Source organism: Camelus ferus, chromosome 7, assembly GCF_009834535.1.
Source record: "Camelus ferus isolate YT-003-E chromosome 7, BCGSAC_Cfer_1.0, whole genome shotgun sequence".
Lineage (NCBI taxonomy): Eukaryota > Metazoa > Chordata > Mammalia > Artiodactyla > Camelidae > Camelus > Camelus ferus.
Window position 1 is genome coordinate 63,436,264 of NC_045702.1, and position 18,277 is coordinate 63,454,540.

The 18,277-nt window shown below is 38.9% G+C and overlaps 1 protein-coding gene across 7 annotated transcripts in view; it reads right to left on the reverse strand.

The window, feature by feature from the left end:
* CDK14 (cyclin dependent kinase 14) overlaps positions 1-18,277 on the reverse strand; it is a 556,073-nt gene that overhangs the window by 50,257 nt on the left and 487,539 nt on the right. Inside the window, exon 14 of one of the 7 annotated variants that reach the window (XM_032484026.1) lies at positions 9,101-9,411. The exons of the other annotated variants lie outside the window; for them this stretch is intronic. The gene's annotated coding sequence lies outside the window, so the exon portion shown is untranslated. Of the gene's footprint in view, positions 1-9,100; positions 9,412-18,277 lie in introns of those variants that run through there. 7 annotated transcript variants of the gene reach the window in all.

Sequence of the window (18,277 nt, forward strand, 5' to 3'; positions counted from 1 at the left end):
ATTCTCTGCATTGCTTTCCTTTCTGCTGACATAAATAAGGGGAAGCTGCCTGAATCTACGAAAACTGGTCAGAGACTGCAGTTGAATTCCACAGCATTTTTCATTCTGAAAGAATTATTTACAAAACAACAATACTATTTGACTATGGCCCATCATGATTGCTTCTTAAGTATATGTTTTAAAAAAATACAAGTGCTTATGTAGAAATCAGATATTTTCAGATCAGTTGTGTGTTCATCAAGTTTACACAGAACATTATCATTTTATTAAGAACTGTGATATGAATTTTAAGAGCCAACTAAAACAATATGAAACTTATGCCGCAGTTTCATGCCGAGAATTTTAGATTAAGGACAGCTTTACACTTTTTATTTCTGACTGCATTCAGTTTTAATCAGGGTTCCTGGAGCTTCTCACGAACAGTGAAATTGTATTTAAATAGGGCCTTCAGGGTGTTCGAGTTACGGATTAATTAACTCAATTTGGACGGGGTTTTAGGGGGCACTGTAGTTCTCGCAGCTCTAATTTTATCTCCAGAGGTAGTCAAAGTTTCTCTAGACATTAGCAACTAAATAATTGCATAGGCTAAGACTGGCTGTGACTGAAACATCTAAAATAAAGCAGGCTCCTCAGAATTCAGAGTAAGGCCAATGCAACGGGATGACAGTGGTCGGCAGAATGGGGATGAGAACGCTTCGAGGTCTGCTGTGAGCACTGAATACGAGCGTGTGTGAAGCGCTGGACACGCCGCCTGGCACACAGTAAGTGCTCAGTAAGTGAGATGCTGTCATGATGATTATTATAAATTGGATGAAGGTGATTCATGGCAAAGCAGACTTTTCTAGAAATAAAAGGCAACGAGAAAAGGTTCAGGAAGAGAGCACCCTGTGCTTGTTCAGACGTTGCAGAGAACGGCCCTTCGTTAGGTTCTTCTCTCCTGCCTTCTCCCAGGCACCATGTGTGCCTGCTCCCACACCCTCCCGTCCTGTTGAGGCCCTTACATTTCTTGTCTGGCTTCAAACATGCCCTGGACTCTGCGACCTTTCTGTGCCTTTTGATTCCTGGCTCTGGAAGCCCATCCCTGACTGTAAATATCCCACCTGGTCTTCAGACTTCAGCTCAGAGGCTGTCTTCTCCCTGACTCAGTGAGGTCTGTCCCTGCTGTTCTCATTGCATCTTATTTATACTTGTACAATAGCACTTTCCACATCTTACCTTGAACTAATCATCTGTATCTTATGTGGCCTACTGCACTGTATACTGCTTGACAGTAGGGACCACTGGTATGGACTGAATGTTTGTGTCCCATCAAAAGTCATCCGCTGAAGCCCTCACCCCCAGCGTGATGGTATTTGGAGTTGGGGCCTTTGGGAGGTAATTAGGTTTGGATGAATTCATGAGGGTGGGGCCCCATGATCAGACTGGAGTTCTCATAAGAGAGAGAGAGACGAAAGCTCTCCCCCCCCTCTCTCCCTTATGAAAATACACTGAGAAAGTGGCTGTCGGCTGGGAAGCTCTCACCCGGAGCCACATCTGCCAGCTCCTCGATCTTGGATTTCCCAGCTTCCAGAACAGTAAGAAATAAATTCCGGTTATTTAAACCACCCAGTCATGGTATTTTTCTTTGGGAAGCCGAAGCAGATGAGTGCCACCTCGTCCTGATACCTCTCACAAATCCATCTATGGGCTTTGTTGGCGTTTAATAAATGTTTGCCAGCTGCCTTCTGGCTCTTGCTCATCTAGGCCATTTGTTTCCTTGAGTATCTTCCTTCCCTGGAAACTCGTTATACCCTTTCAGGTTGCTCCTGGTTCCCCAGCAACTATATGCAAACAGAAACGTGTATCATAGTAAACCTGATTCACTGCTGAACAATTAGAAAAGATTCTAAGGCCTAATAAGGGCGAGGAAGTAACGAGTGAGTGAAGTGGGCTACGTCATTTACATAAAGAAATCCGTTCTTGCCAATTCCTCTCCCAAGGAAAGGCTCCTTTGGGCTATTTTTATATTTGTTATTTAAAGACAGGGACACAGTTACAAGAAATAGCTCACTTTTCTCTTCCCCCCACCAGAAGATAAACAACAGACAAAAGGTAAAGGGGAGCGGCAGCTGCTTCTCAGCCTCAGTGGCAGGAGGACAGTCAGTGAGTGGTGGGGACCGTGGCAAACTTCACAGCATGGCCTTTTCCAAAAAGGCAGTGGCTACTCAACTCTGGCCCATCACTGTGGTTAGAGAATGCCTGGAATGGCTCAGTCTTCCTCTCTCTCTTTTTTTTTTTTTTTTTTCAGAGAAATAGGGATTTTTATATAAGATATGCATAGTTTTAAACACTGGCTCTTATCTTAAAAATTTAGAACCACTGTTTGAGGCAAATACAGTGTGTACGGGTAGTATCCGTTGAAGGCTCCCCGGTGACAGCCTCCACCAGTGCTCTGGAAAGTCAGAGACAGACCGCACAGCTGCAGCCTGGAAAGCTCTGGCTCGGCATCATGAAGACGGTACCGGGGGGACACCTCCAACTTGCTGTGTCTTCCTTCTGACCCTTCTCTCTCTGCTGTGGGTGCGGGTCTTTACCCACAATAGCTCAGGAACAGTGATCCAGCCTTTGAACCTTTACACTGATCTCCGCAGAGTGCTCTCAGGCCGGAGGTGCCCAAATCTTCAGTTCTTCCTTGGATTCCTCACTCTCTATTGATACGCCAACCCAAATGAAAGGGCATTTCTACTTTGCATCCCCAGACTTGGCCTAATTGTCCTCACCCACTGCTTACCCCTTCAGAGTTCTCCCAGGCCACCAGTGAAGGCGCATCCGGCCTATTTGCTAGTCTCACTATGTGGGAGGCAATTTTAATTCTTCTCTGGTCTATGTCCTCCCGCTCCAACCACGTAACTACATCACATTAATGATTTCTTTGGAATGGTGTTCAGCAACGCCTACTGGGGCCATGAAACTTCACTAATCTTCCTTAAAAACTGCTGCTGCTTCTATGCTTTTTACAACACGTCCAGGTCTACTTTTGTGCTTTTTTTTTGCTGACTTAAAAAAAAAAAATCTCTTGAATGTCTCTTCTCAATTTCCACCAATTCCTTTTCTTCATTCTCTTTAAAACTCATGCCAAACCAAGCCCCAATTTGCCCTTCCTTCTGTCATGATTATGTATGATTTGGACCAAGACCTGTGTTGCATTGTAAGGATTTCTAGTTTTTCCTCATTTTAGGTAAAGGAAATGGAAAGACAAAAATAATGATAATAAAAGAGTTCAAGTAAATGTGTCTTTCGTTTATCATAAACTTTATGGAATTGGGGATTCGTAACAGTTTACTGAGCATTTGTTATGAACCAAGCAAGCCACTGTGCTAAATACTTTACATTTATCAACCCATTTAATCTTCACAACAAGCTAAGATAGGCATTATTCTTAGTTCTGATTTACAGATGGAAAAACTGACGCTTAGAAAGGTTAAGACCTAGCCCAGGAAATGGCAGATAGCACAGTGCAGTCTCAAGACACAAGCGGCTGGTCCAAGCCAGAGACCGTCATCCCTACCCTGCACAGGTTCCTTGAGTTAAAGACAGCTGCTTATACTGAGTGAATCCCCTGCTAACAGGACTGATGTGTGCAATGCAGTGAATGGCTAATAAAATGTTCACCAACATCAGGTCACACTCGTGTATGTGTGCAAACAGGCAAAACAGAACTCATCACTAAACAACAGAGCTCAACATTAGATCCCACCTTTCAGGAAAGTCTGTGTCACAGAGGTCCCCTCAACAGTGTCAAAGGCGGAATAAAAGCAGCTGCTAAACCCATTTCAACTTCCCAAAGGAAGTCCTATAAAACATTTTTAAGAAAGTCAGCTTGTTTTCTTACTTAGTCTTGTTCTCTTACTATTTAATTCTATTAAAGAGACTCTCTCTCCCCAGGATGCTCAATTCTCCAGGGACCACGTGAGGAGGCTGCCACATGGCTCTCACTCGTGTCACCGCTGCTCACGTCTGCCTCTCATCCCCTCTAAAGAGCCGGACAGGGAGAAGCACAGGCAGAAGGGCTTGCTGCTTCCCCCCTTTTTGATTGTAAGGCTGCTTAAAGTCCATTCAGATTGAGTATTGTCCTGGTTATATGCCAAGTCTCAAAGTTTTCTATGGGATTAAGTAGGGAAACTGCATTTCAATTTCAGAAAGACAGAAAAAAAAAAATCCCCCAAACAGCTGAGGGCTGGATGATTTCCCAAGCCCTCCCTCGTACAGAAAACCAAAATAATGCCTGATCTGGTCCGGACAGCTACTGTACTTAGCTCTAAAAATCCCAAGAAGGGACCTGGGAAATCATTTATTCAAACTTCTGGCCACTGCATCCTTTGTTTAAAAGCTATCTTAGGTGGAAACATAAAGTATAAAGCAGATTACAGTGGAGCCACTTTGATGGAGAGTGATGCGCTTGGAGCCCTGCCCAGTGTTTCCCTCCCTCCCTCCGCCTCCCAAGAGAAACCCTGAAGGGGGTCTGAGAAGCAGTCACTGGCTTTCAAACTTGTTGTGGGCACAACTCACTGTCAAAACTCATTCTATTAAGTGACTCAGCGTTAGTGCACTTGCACACAAACACACGCGTCACTGAAACAAAACTTTCAGGAAATAACCTTTATTCTTAGTTCACATGAGCATTTGATCATCTCCGATATTTCTCTTTCTCACCTAGTCTATCCCATTTAAGAAACACTATTTCCAGTCCACTAGACTGGTATCACCACCCATGCGAGGCGTTGAAAAACACTGCATCCAAGGACTTACTCCTCAAAATGAGTCTAAAGATGAAGAAATTTCTACACACGTCTGCGGTTCCTCCCGCTAAGGAACTGAAGAGAGTCCAGTAAGAAGTGGTAAATGGAGGCACTAAAATCTGGGTGTCGGACTGATTCACTTGATCTGGGAAGGGCAGATTACCTTTGCAGGGAATGGGGGACGCTGACCAACAGCGATGCCTTGTCTTTTTTCTGATGACAAATCATGAGACAAGTCAACTTGGTTTCCACTGCATGGACCAGAGAAGCTGGGAAAGTCAGACTCAAGGCAACTAAAAGATGGAGAAGGAAAGAGTTTGTCTGTATTTGAGTCTCTGCTTCTGGTTTATGCCCAAGGCCCTGTTTTATGTTTGTCCTTGGTCCCCAAAACATCCTGTATCCTGGTAATCTACCATTTGATTAAAAAGAAGAAGAAGAAAAGGAAAAGAAATCCAGCACAGTCATGATAAAAATTTTGAAAATAAGTTGTCATTAATATACATAAAATCTATTCATGCTACCAAATTATCACCAATATAAGGGGGAAAAAACTACCCCTTTAAAAGAACAGTACAGAAAATATTTCTGGTGAATTTAAATAAAGTGAGAGAGGATGCAAATATATGTATCTGTGGAAAAAATTTCAATGTCTACTACTTTTCCACCCTTAACGATTGTCAGCTCACTATGTCAATCCAGTGGCAGCCACAGGATTTAAAGGCTCTACTGAACTTTCTTCACTAACTTAAAAGATAATCTCCAACGCCATCTATTTAAATATGTGTCCCCTTTTACTTTTCATTTTAGGAAGAGGTTGCAAGAAATACACCTTAAAAAATAATCTAGCCAAGGCAAACCTGTAACAGGGCTTCAAACATAGGTACTTCCACACCAAATCACAAAATGGGCTTTTATAAGTTTCCTTCTACAAAAATAAATAAGAGAAAGTAATAAAAAAAGATAAAGCCTTCATACAGAATTGCAGCAATTACATCCCCACAGCTACACTATGACCCAAAACTTTGCAAAGGCTTTGATTATTGAACCATGGCTGAAGTGAGTAATTTGCTTTTCCCTAAGAAAACAGGCACATTCATTCTCACCACAATGGAGAGAGGCAGTTTTAATTAAACCTTATCAAAAGATGAATAAAAAATAAACTCAATACCCATTCCACAGAACTCTATTTTCATCTATTTAGTTTCAGCTTGCCATGTTCATGCAATAATTATCCACTGTCCAAGGAATGCTGGAGTTGTGTTAATGTTGGTAAAGATTTAATTAGCTCAATTATCTGGAGAGTATTGAATTGAGGCTCAGCACAGTACAAATTTCTTCAGGCTTTATACATACCTCTAATCAAAATACATGAAAACTGAAATCTCAGTGAACAAAGGACTCTTACTTCTACAATTCCACTACTGAAACAGTTCCATACTTCATAATTTTATTACTCCAATTAAAAAAAAAAACACCCCACAATATAAGTCTTTAGAAGTAGAACTCACAAGTGAAGGCTTATCTTGGTGTGAGAGCGTGTGTGTGCGCGCACGCACGTGCATGCCGGCCTACACAGTGCATGCAGTTAACTTCCTGGATCTATAAACATGTTCTTAGAAAGTTAATTAAATTTTCCTTTTGGATAAACATTAACATCCAAAGTCCAGCCTTTTCAAAAAAGTTTACCTTTTCAACATAGCCTACATACAGTACCTTTTTCTCGGAAAACGAGGCATTTAAGAAGCATTGAAAGTGCAGTAACACAGACAACTGTTTCAATCTGTCAGACACCAGGGACAGACAGTAGGGTTCGTTTCAGAGAACAGACTGGCCCCCAGCGGCCTGACCTTCCTGGTGGGAAAGAGAACAGAGGGCTGTGCTTGACAAGCTCCGCAACAAAGAGGTATATTCAGGTCTCCCCAGTTCAGACATGCTTCTCACAGGGGAAAATGCAAAGCAGGAGAAAGAAACGCACCACCTCCAGCAAAGCAGAGTTTACTCAGATCACAGACCAGCATCTCAACCGTAACAAAAAAATAACGTATTTAGGAAAGTAGCAAGCACCATTTTATTCATTCAGTTTATAACTTCAGAAAGCTCTCATCTGGCTATTGCCAACACCTTAGCTTCCGGCCTCACCTGTGATCCATGCTCACTGGAAACCCCCAGATATGATTATCCTGATAAAGGTTTTCCTAATCACCAATGAAGAAGGTGCAACATTTCTCTTAGAAGCTGGCTCATGCTCATTTCGAAGTAAGCTTTCTCTTTCTTTTTACACGTCACAGGTTTTACCTTTATTTTGAAAGTCAGATGGACATTTCCTCGTCTTTTAGACCCTTAGATAAACAGATTTTTCACTACTCATTTTTATTTTGAATTTGTATAGGGTCTCCGGTGGAGGTCTCTAAATGAACCAAAAATCCAGCAAAAGGATCAACAATAATAAAAAAGTTCATAAAGCAGTATCCTTAATTAAAAAAAAAAAATCTCAAGCTAAATTTGTTATGTGTAAATACATATAGGTTTTTCTAACTTCAAAGGTCCAGTTTTACTGTATACCCTGCATGATCAGCTGCAAGCAATGCTTAGTTTGTATGTTTTAAATTATACATATAAAGCAGTAAGACCATATTTTTGGAGCATTAAGCTCCACATAGGAAGATCATAAATTTAAAAGGCATTCACAAATGCCCACATTATCCTTATAAACAAATATACTGCTATTTTTTATAACTGAGATTCTGTGTTTTCTTTAGTACATACTTCTCCGAACTATAAGGATTATGGGCACTTAGGCACAAACCAACTAGTGAAGTTGAAACAAGTCCTGATTTCTGACCCATGAGTCCTGTGATGATTTATTATATAAGCAGGTACACACTTCCCACTGTAGACATGTAGACTAGAAGGAAAACTTCTGGTGAAGAGTAGATCACTGCATACTACCTAGTTCATCTTGGTTTAGGAAAGAAGGCATCGTTTTGAAATTTAGACACAGACCACAAGCATGAACTCATATTGCCAGAGAGAATGATAAGGTTGATGGGGTGGTGAGAAAACTTGTTCCGCTTGGTTGTCTAAATAACTTGCCTCAACTTTAGACTTAAAGCACTTCAACCTCAGAACGTTTTGTAGAAAAACAGGGCACAAATGATGTGTGGTAACCAAAAAATTACTTTATCTGCCATATATATATTTTTTGGAGTCATCTTTGCTGGGAATTACATAAAGGACTTTGTTGCGCTGGCAAAGAAAGACACAAGTCTTCGTCGGTTTTGCCTCATTTACTAGCCTGCAAATGCTCTGATGGTGTGACTCACTCAGTGTGGCTCAAAAAGACATCCTTGGAACTTTCAGAGTATTTTGTGTAAGAACAAAGGGTGCTTGGGTTCAGTTTGCAACACGAGTCACTTTTACCACACAAATTTCTTTCTTTTGTGCCAGCAAAAGGGGATACTTGGAGCCCTCTGAGTTGAGAAGATCTTCAAACACACAATAGTGTGCAAACAACCCTCAAGAACCTACCTCGACGAGAACAACCTCAAGGCTGAGACCAAGGCTTTGAGAAAGGCCCCGTCAGCAGATTTCCTTCTGCTCTTTACCCCGAACAAAGCCTGCGTGACAACACTGAAATCTCTTTCTTTCTTTGGCTTAAACCCCCTTTGCAGGAAAAGTATGCAAATGCTCTACGTGGCTCCCTTGTCACAGGAGGCTGCTCTTGCCAGCAAACTTTTCTCTGTCTGGCTCACCCGGCAGACCATCTATGCCTGCCACCGGGCCCAGCCTTCCAATTCAACATCTTTCACTGCTCTGACAGTCAGCTCCCTGGCCTGCCACTGCCTCTAAAAGGGGCTCATGTTGTCATAATTAACGATTCCCTGCATATTTCCTAAGGAATGGTTAATTGTGCTAAAAGCCCACAAGTGAAGCATTCTTTCTCCTTCTCCTTTAAATCTTTTTTTTTCCCCTCAGCAGTCTTCCTTCCTCTGCCTCTTTTTCACCTCACACCACTACACCTCCATCACGCACACACACACACACACACACACACTTTTCTTTTTTCTACTCCTCCCTGGTAGCATTTCAAGTGAAGAGATGGAATGAAGGTGGAAATTGGAAACTACACGAAAACAGTTCAGAAAGCAAAGCTGACTGAATGGGGAAGTATCACATGGGAAGTCACAAAGAAACTGAAAGAGAAATAAAAATGAAACAAATTGTCTTTGTTGACACAAATATATAAATATATATAAATATAACTGTATATTTGAATATTATTTATGTAAAATGACCACATAATAAGCTGGTTTCAGGTCTGAAATATGTTGTGCACCCCCCACACGACATAGAAATCCTACAAATTCATTTTTTAACACATATATTTTGTCTCAAAATTTATTTTTCACCCTGCATTGCAAATAAAAGGTACAAATAAAAGGTAATGATTCTGTCTCGCCAGCCTCTCTCTTTTATCCTCAAGTTGCAGACGAGAGAGCTATGGTCAAGTATCTGAATTTCTGACCTCTCGCAAACGTCGCAAGCCCCCGCCAGCGGGCAGCGGGCCACCGAAGAGTGCCTTGTGCTCTTGCAGGTGGATCGGTTCTGCCACGATCAGGAGACGTCTTCTCTGCTGCACCAGGGATTTCCAGTTTAATGTTATGTCCTCTGTCATTTCCCCTCACACGTAAGTTTTATATACACAGCAGGATTAGTCTACTTTTTCACACTATCACATGTATTTATTTCTCCACGTTATTTGCCTTTATGACTTTCATTTTTAAGACTGCATAATATTCTATCTAATTTGGTAAACTGTAACTTTACTTAATAACTCCTTTTAAAAATATTTAAATGACTGAACTATTATGCTATATGCCAGAAACTGACACAATATTATAAACTGACTATACTTCAATAAAAAAAGAAACTATACACATTTTGCCCAAATAAAATCTCTTTTTATCATGCTAAATAAAAATCCTTTTTCCCACCACATAAAAAATATATTTAAGTGGTCTATTCTAAATAACTTATGTTTAATCTGTCTAATGCTAACTGTTTTAATATTTTTCCTTTGTCACTGTCACCATCATTAAAAAGTTACTGAGTTATTAAAATATGACGTGGTTTTAAGAAGCTGGTTAGACTCACTTTAAGATCTTTAATAATTGAGAGCTTATTTGTATTTAGGCAAAAGTGGACATGAAAACTAGAGGTAACTCTTACAAGAGCTTAAAGTTCATAAAACTCAGAGGATGAATTTATTCATGAAAACGCTTTTGCACACCTACAGAGTGCTGAGCACACTACCAGTTAGACCATGAAAATACTAGATTCTTAAACATTTGTTTCAGTTTCAAAAATTACTAAATTCTTAAACATTTCTCTCAACTTCAAAAACTGTCTTAGATTTTTATCCCTGAAAAATCAGCTCACTTTTTAGTTTATGCATCTTTCCTAAATGTTGTCAGTATTTCTTAGTATACAGAATTCTACATCTCTAGAATTAAGGGGATCCTTACTCATCTTACAAAAAGACAATGCAAGCAAAGAAGGCATATTCTTTCAACTAAAATAATGAGTTAAACATAGCCTTTCAAGAAACACATGTATGCACATGTTGAAAAATGTATACTAAAGGAGCTATACCCATAATAGATTTATAGGATTTCAGGGCTGGGGGATGAAGAGGTTTTCGGCTAAAGAGAAGGGTAAGTGTTGGTACAATTTATAATATTCTAATATTATATTCGACGTAAGTGTGAATGGAAATTTATGCATTTCTTTACTTATTTTCAAGACATGATTTACCATAATAAGAAGCTCAAAGAAAAGGAAAAATACCACATCTTCTTTTAAGGTTGATATATGATCCCTAAAGGACCTTCCAGCTTTAAGACATTTTGACTCTCCTGTGTCTGACCAGGAAATCATATGTATTTCTCCATGGCCAATCACATTAAAATCCAGACTCTTTAGCATATCATTCCAGATCCTTCACAATTCAACTTCAAATCACTTTTCAATCTCACCTCTTCTCACTCCCCCATCCCCGTGTCCTTTGGCTTTATCAGACCACTCCCTAGGATGCTGCACCTCTGGGACATGGCTTTGCTCAGAGTGTTTCTCCAATTCCACCTCTTCCTCAAAATCTCTTCTTTTGTGAAAGTTTCTCAAGACCCTCTGGCAGAATTAATTTTTACCTTATTTGCCCTCCCACATAGCTTTATGAAAAACATCTACTGTAGCTTTTATCATACTGAAATTGAAATGTGTCTCTAAACTGTGATTGTCTCCAAGCTGGAAACTGTCTTATTTGCTACAACCTAAAACAGTATCAATATAATGGCTACTCAAAAAATACTTGTTGGAAGAATAGAAGATTACAATATGGTGAGTTAGGTGGACATTCACTAATTTGGTCAACAGTTTAAAAATATTTGATGGGCACAAATTATGTGCCATACTAGGAGATGGAGACAAAGCCATGAAATGAAGACAAACCTGTGAACAAATTCCTGTATTCTGGGATTTAGATTCTAGTGAGGAAGACAGACAAATGACAGGGGACTTCAATACAGAGGGGCTGAAACTCCAGCTTTGCTCCCGACATGTGTAAAACAGCCACACATTTACTCATGTCCACAAAAAGTATTTCACACTCTGCTGGACATCTTGCTAAATTCTTTCACTGATCCTGAGTCAGAGGCTGGAACACCTCAGGATTCTAAACTCAGACACGGTCCTCTCTGTCAGGGACTCCTCTCCTCCATTTCCACCCATTTTCAGCCTGAGCCTTGAGACTAATTTTTCTCTCTTCTCTGATTCTCACATCAGGCAGCCCTGTTCTTAGATCAGTAACTCATCTTGAATTCATTCCATTTGATTGAGAACTTGTCCCAGGCTTCCTGCTTCTCTGATTTTACTTTCAGGATATCATGGTGACTTTAAAACCTCACCCGCCTAACCTCAGCGATCAAGGTGAACATGACAAGTGATAAGCCACGTGGGTATCACATACTTCCTGGCATGAAGTGAAGAGAAGAGTACTTCATCGTGGTGGTAATCTTCCCCAGAACTCATAACCCCAGTGTAACCGTGAGAAAACATCTTTTGTAGAGGGACATTCTACAAAATACCTGAACAGTAATTTTCAAAAGCATCAAGGTCATGAAAAACAAGGGAAGACTGAGAAACTATTACAGACCAGAAGAGACTAAGGAGACAGAATGACTAAATGCCATGTGGTACCCGGGATGGACTCCTGGCACACAAGAAGGACATGAATGTGAAAAGAGGTGAAGTATAAATAAAGTTGTAGCTTAAGTAATAGTGTGAATCTACGTTAATTTCCTAAGTTGATAAGTGTACCATGATTACTAAGGTTATTAATTTTAGAAGTTGGGTGAAAGGTATAGCTCTCCACACTGGCTTAACAACCCTTCTGTAAATCTGAAACTATTTCAAAATAAAAGAGTTTAAAAAAAATACAACACTAATCTGTCTGCTACTCATGCTGAATAGTTACTATCAATTCTGAACCTCAGAATTCACTCAGATTTCCATGAACTACCTCATAGCAGTGGGCAGGGAAAGACCTAAGTCCATTCTCCTGAAAGAAGTTCAGTTTAGGCTGAGTCTGATCAGAGCACCATATTGATAAAACAAGCTACGTAAAATGGCCTGATGGCTTAGTACTGTATGATGAGTGTCTCTCCATGCAAGGTCAAATCTACTGCATGGAAAAAAGGGAAAGTTACAGCCCCACAAACTAATATATAGGAAACGTATATATTTGAAGAATTGGTCTACTAGTCATCAAGGACATAGTAAATGACACTAATTTTCAGATGGCATCTGTATGAATATAATAGAGGTTCTATCCACTGTACCTCAGAAAAACAGAGATATTCAATTAGATAGGTAGAACTATAATAACTTTATATAGCAAAAAAAAATATGTTACGGAAGAGTAATTTATTTGAGGAAAAATTGTTATCCGCATTAATTAGCATATTAGAATTAACCCAGAGCACCACTGATACAGAGGAGCAGCTCTCACACCTCTTGGTCTTAAGGATGGAACCCTTTATAGTCTTGAAAACTATAAAGATCCCCCAAAGAGCTTTTGTTTATACAGATTACAGCAATTGGTGTTTACCATACCTGAAATTTAAATTGATAATTTAAAATATTTATTAATTCATTATATATAACCCTATTGCATATTAACGTAAAAACTTCATTTTGATAAAATGACTGTATTTTCCAAACAAAATTAGCAAAAGGGGTGACAAGCTTTTATAGTTATGCAAAACTTTAAAATATCTGGCTGAATAATAGACAGCTGAGTTCTCACATCTGCTTCTGCATTCAATCTGTTCTATGATATGTTGTTAATGGTTGAAGCAACCACAGAAAATACGTTTTCTCACAGATATGATATGTACTTAGGAAAGAAAGAAGTATTTTCATAGCCTTTTCAGATAATTGTGGGTATATATTCTTTTATATTACAACAAAACTCAACAAGTGCTAGTTTCTTAAAGATTAGTTGCACTGGGAAATCTGAAACTGTACCAGTGAATTCTTTGTATTCTGTTACTCTAAAATCTATCGGTTTATTTTGCCCTTTAGAATCTATTGATTTATCTATGCAGTGATCTCCTAAATTCATGCATTGGTCATTTGGAAAATATTGATTCAGTGAGTTAGGGAGATCTTTCAAATGTTGACACATTTCACTCTACAATATCAAAAAACCACATTTGCTTACATCGCCACCCATCTCACTTGAAAAGTGTTTGGGAAGTTCTCAAGAAGCAAACAAAGTTTTCTACAGTTTTTCCAAATTCTGATTTTCTTCTGAAAGCTTTAATTTTATCTTAGGCAGCAAATGCTATCAGTTGCTTTCCTTGGGTGACAGGCTCATTTTTTGTTCATTTTTGAGAAAATGCCTGCCAAATACCCAAGTTTAAATAAGCATAGTTTCTCCATTGGTCAGTCATCCTTTCAAGTAAAAACCATGTTTCAGGATAAAAACAGACAGTTCTCCTTGCAACTCAAATACCTGCATTACAACTCTTCCTGGAGACAACCTGAGCAATTAGGTATACAGTGGAGACAGTTTATGCAAACTTCCTATTTAGCCACATCAAATATGAAAAAGATAATTATTTTATTATAAAATTAATAACTTTTACTGCTTAATCAAGAACATTAGTAAGTGAATCTGGGTTTTAAAAATGATAACCATTCTGTGCCAGTAGAGAAAACAGTGCATAGGAATACAATTTGGTGCCACTGCCTTGATTCATCCTAAGGAGCCAGCAGTTGGTTTTACTTCAGTTGCTTTAGCACCACTGAGTTGAGTGCAAACGTCAACACAGTGCAAAAAGGCAAAGACTAACTTGATATTATTATGAGAACAGTTCTGAGCCCCATGGAGCCTCTGGGGATCTCCAAGGTATCTGGACCAGTTGGGAACCGATGATAAAGAGGATAATTATAAGGATGCCATTTCTTTTCTTTCGAACTAGGGACCTTATCTAAGGGGAATCCTCAAACCTGAAGGTGAAACTTTCAACCACAAGGTCAGTCTATCCACAGAGTTGTGGAAGGATTCAGCAAAGGGAATGATAAATATAACGTCAGTAGGAATCAGGTATTATTTTAGTTAATGGAGAGGAGATTAATTAAGAAGAATGCAAATAGTGGAGAGTCTACCAAGTCGGTGAATGCAGAGCTGGCTTTGGAAGGCCAAAGTGAGGGCAGGACATGGAGGAAAAGGTGAGAAATGAGACCGGGCATGAATAAAGGCTGCCATTCACCTCCAGCTCTGCATGGCTAGATGCCTTTGACTGGCTCATCTTGAGAGGTAAGGGCATCTTATTTCAAGCTTCTGATTTATATATATATATATATATTTATATATATATATATATATATAAATATATATATATAATTCAAGTATAATCAGTTTACAATGTTGTGTCAACTCAATTCTCTCATTAAAAAATTTTTTTGAAAGTATTTTCTCTCAAGACATTTGATTTATTCATTTTTCTAATAAATATGTCAGTTATTAACCAATTCAATTACTGTGGAAGAAAAAAAAATCTTAACTTTAGATGAGTCATTTCAAATAGTATTTCATAAAAATGTTTTTTAAAGGCCAGCTCCTGGACCACACAATAAAACTCCTAAATGAGGGGATGAGTGGATTCACACTGATGTTTAAATTTTTAGACTTGACAAAAGTAATGCACTCTATCTTGACAGCTATATTCAGTAGCTTAATGCTAAGCTTTTTATGCTGAATACAGAACAGAATGAAGTTTCCACCAGCGTTTCGACTAGGAGGTTTTAGGGTTCTTCTTCACTTAAGACAGCAGTCTGAGGCTGCTTGAGAAAACAAGCATTGGCTATTTCATAACTGTCTCATAAAATGTCTCCATATTAAAGAGAAAAGAAAAACTCAAGACAAAAACATTTTGAAAATATATGTTTTAACCAAAATCTGGATGCTAAGTAAACAGCCTTTAGTTTTCAGCCAGAAAGACTTGCAGCTGGGGCATTTGTGACAACATAGGATGAAGATCTCCATGTAAAAGATAAATGATATCATAAAAGTTTCCTATCAAAAGAAAATACATTTTTGGATGGAATTTATGTAGGAAAAGGCTTTACACTAAAGCCCATTTTATACACTGTAAAAATACTGGAGCCTTTTAATTTGGAGTTTAGTTTGAGCACATGCTAGGCAGTATTATTTTCTGTTTTGCCACTACATTCTCTTTTTACAAACTGCAGATTTGTTTCCTGTAAGGGCACCCATTTAGTTTAGTTTTGTTTGTCTATGGCTACTGTAAGTTGTTGACTTTATGGTAAAATATCAAATTCAAGATGAACTGACAACCAGGCAGTAATGAACTGGGCGAGCTGCCCCTTTAAAAAAAATTTAAATTTTAACATTGGACCAAAATATGATGGAGTCATATTCTAAAATTTACAGATATATTTTAACATGGATTAGATCTAAATCTCCCAAAGGGCAAAAGCTCTCCTCTATAAATGAGACTGCATGAGAATCAGGAACCCCGGCTTGATTTGTGCATCCTAGCTAACCACTGAATTTAAACACCAAGCCTGTTATAATTCAGTATGCAACAGAGCAAGTCTTCCACACAGCAGAGGGAAAAGAAAAAAATCCCTCTTATTTTCTAAAGTTGCCCATCTCTATCCGTTTCTGTCGAATTGCCACAACTGCCCAGATAAAACATTTGAGAGCATGTCAGCTTTAATTAATGTAACATGACCTGAGCATTTCCACAGTTAAGAATAAAGAAGTTTGCATTCTTTAAATCCAAAGCTCAACCTGGAGATTATGCTAAGTTGCTTCATTCACAGTCCACACTCCTCTGCTCATGTCAGAAGGACAGCATTTGTCCCCTCTAGTGATAAACAAATTATACATGAAATCAATTCCACTTCACAATCATTTTCCCTATTGGGTATTATCTTTCCTTCTCTGCTCCCTCCAGTTAAGCCCGCATCCTGTAACTTGCTAATGAGCTGGGGGCTTTCTGTTCCAGGTGGCACCCCCTGCCTCGAAGTCATGACATTTCCCATTTCGAATGCTGCTGGCATTTTTCGACAGCTCCTGCTAACTAGCCTTTTTGACCTGCACTAAGAGGAACTCATCTGATCGAATCCTCTAACCTGCCAATCATTCCAGCAAATGATCTTCACAGTCACTCCCAAGGCAAGGATGGAAAAAAAAAAAGAAAGAAAGAAAGAAAGAAATGCGAGTTAGAGAATGAGGGAGTAGGCAAGCGGCTGCCTCTGCAGCTACCTAATGAGAATACTTTAAGTCTCTGAGGCAGCTGAAACACTGAAAAACTGGTGGGAAAATTAGGACACAACTGAATGCCTGGCTCTGTAATTACTGATTTCTTTCCATCCTGAGATCATTTTGAGAGCAACACCTCTGAGATGTGCCAGTTTCTAAAGAACACAAGAACACCCTACCTTACGTAGAGAAAATAGATTTATTTCTCCTGCCACTATCAATATGCAATTCTCATGATCCCACTCTGTCAAACAGCATCTTTTGCAGAATTAATTATGTGCTATAAGCTTGTTAAGTGTGCGTTTGTAAACTAGGGATGATTATCAGTGTTTGCCACAGTGAAGAAAGGACTTTTTTTTTCCCAGACATATTTAAAATGTTGCCACCATTTAGGGGGTGTTGATTTTTACACATTTACATTAAAACCTAATAGGTATGGTGAAGAGCGGCATTGGGCTCAGGGAGGATTTAACACGGACAACACAGGATAACCTGGGCAGTGTTCATTTTAATGGAGGTAAAATAATTTTCTTTTCCTTCCAGATTGTTCTTGCCTATGCACAGTCAGTTCATTTGGTGGGTCCCCAGTCCACAGAATAACCCAATTACTTTGGGAAAAAAGATCTCCTACATGGATCTTTGGCAACGGATCTCAATTCTAGGTATCTTAATATGATGGAGATTTGTTGACCAAGGAATGATACGATATAATTATGTATTATCATTACAACATTTATATAATAGTGTAAAATAAATACTGTACATGATTTAATTGCACATGATAATCACACATCTTTCTCCATTTATAGTAATTAGGCCAATAGCCCCATTTACAGTAATTATTATATGTAATTGAGAGCATTTTACTAATTGCATTGGAAATGATAATCCAGAGCAATTAAAAATCCAAGGGCACTACACATAATGCAAACTACATTAAAAGAATGGTGATAATTTAAAGGGAAAAAAAAATCTCAAGTACAGAAGTTAACAGCACAATATTTGATTCCACGCTTGGTATATACCTGGTAATATTTTTTATGAGATAAATTTCCACCTACTTCTCTAACTTTTGTATTATTTTTGTTCTAGATCTTGTGCCCTATTTCATTAGGTGGAAAAGTTATCCTTTGATTAATCTATGATGTTATCCTAACAACTCTAGGACTGCTGAAAAATTATTCTATCTAGCTGTGTGAGTGTACAGACAGTGTGTGTGTGTGTGTGTGTGTGAGTGTATTGGTAGATGAAACAGCTATCCTAAATTCCAAAAGAGCCACGCTAAATTATTCATTTGCACAACCAATTTGATGTTCTTAAAAGCTTTATTCATTGAAGCATATCAGAGTCTTGCAAACATTTTGTTAAATATACTTGTAATAATTTAGCTAAAATGTTTAACTTTGTTAGACTTGAAATATATTTGGGTTGCGGTTTTCATTACATTTGCTATCTGTCTAGAATTTTAACGTGTCTCAGGACTGAATCCCTGGCTTTTGTCCCAGGGCCCCAGTGTCTATCCCTCCCTGATCCCACTCCCCATTTCTACCCAGACAAAGCTCGCATGAGAGGACTGTCTCACGAGTGATGAGCATTTGTGGGACAATGGCAATAGTTTCGAGCTTCTTTTTGCCTTCCCTTCTTG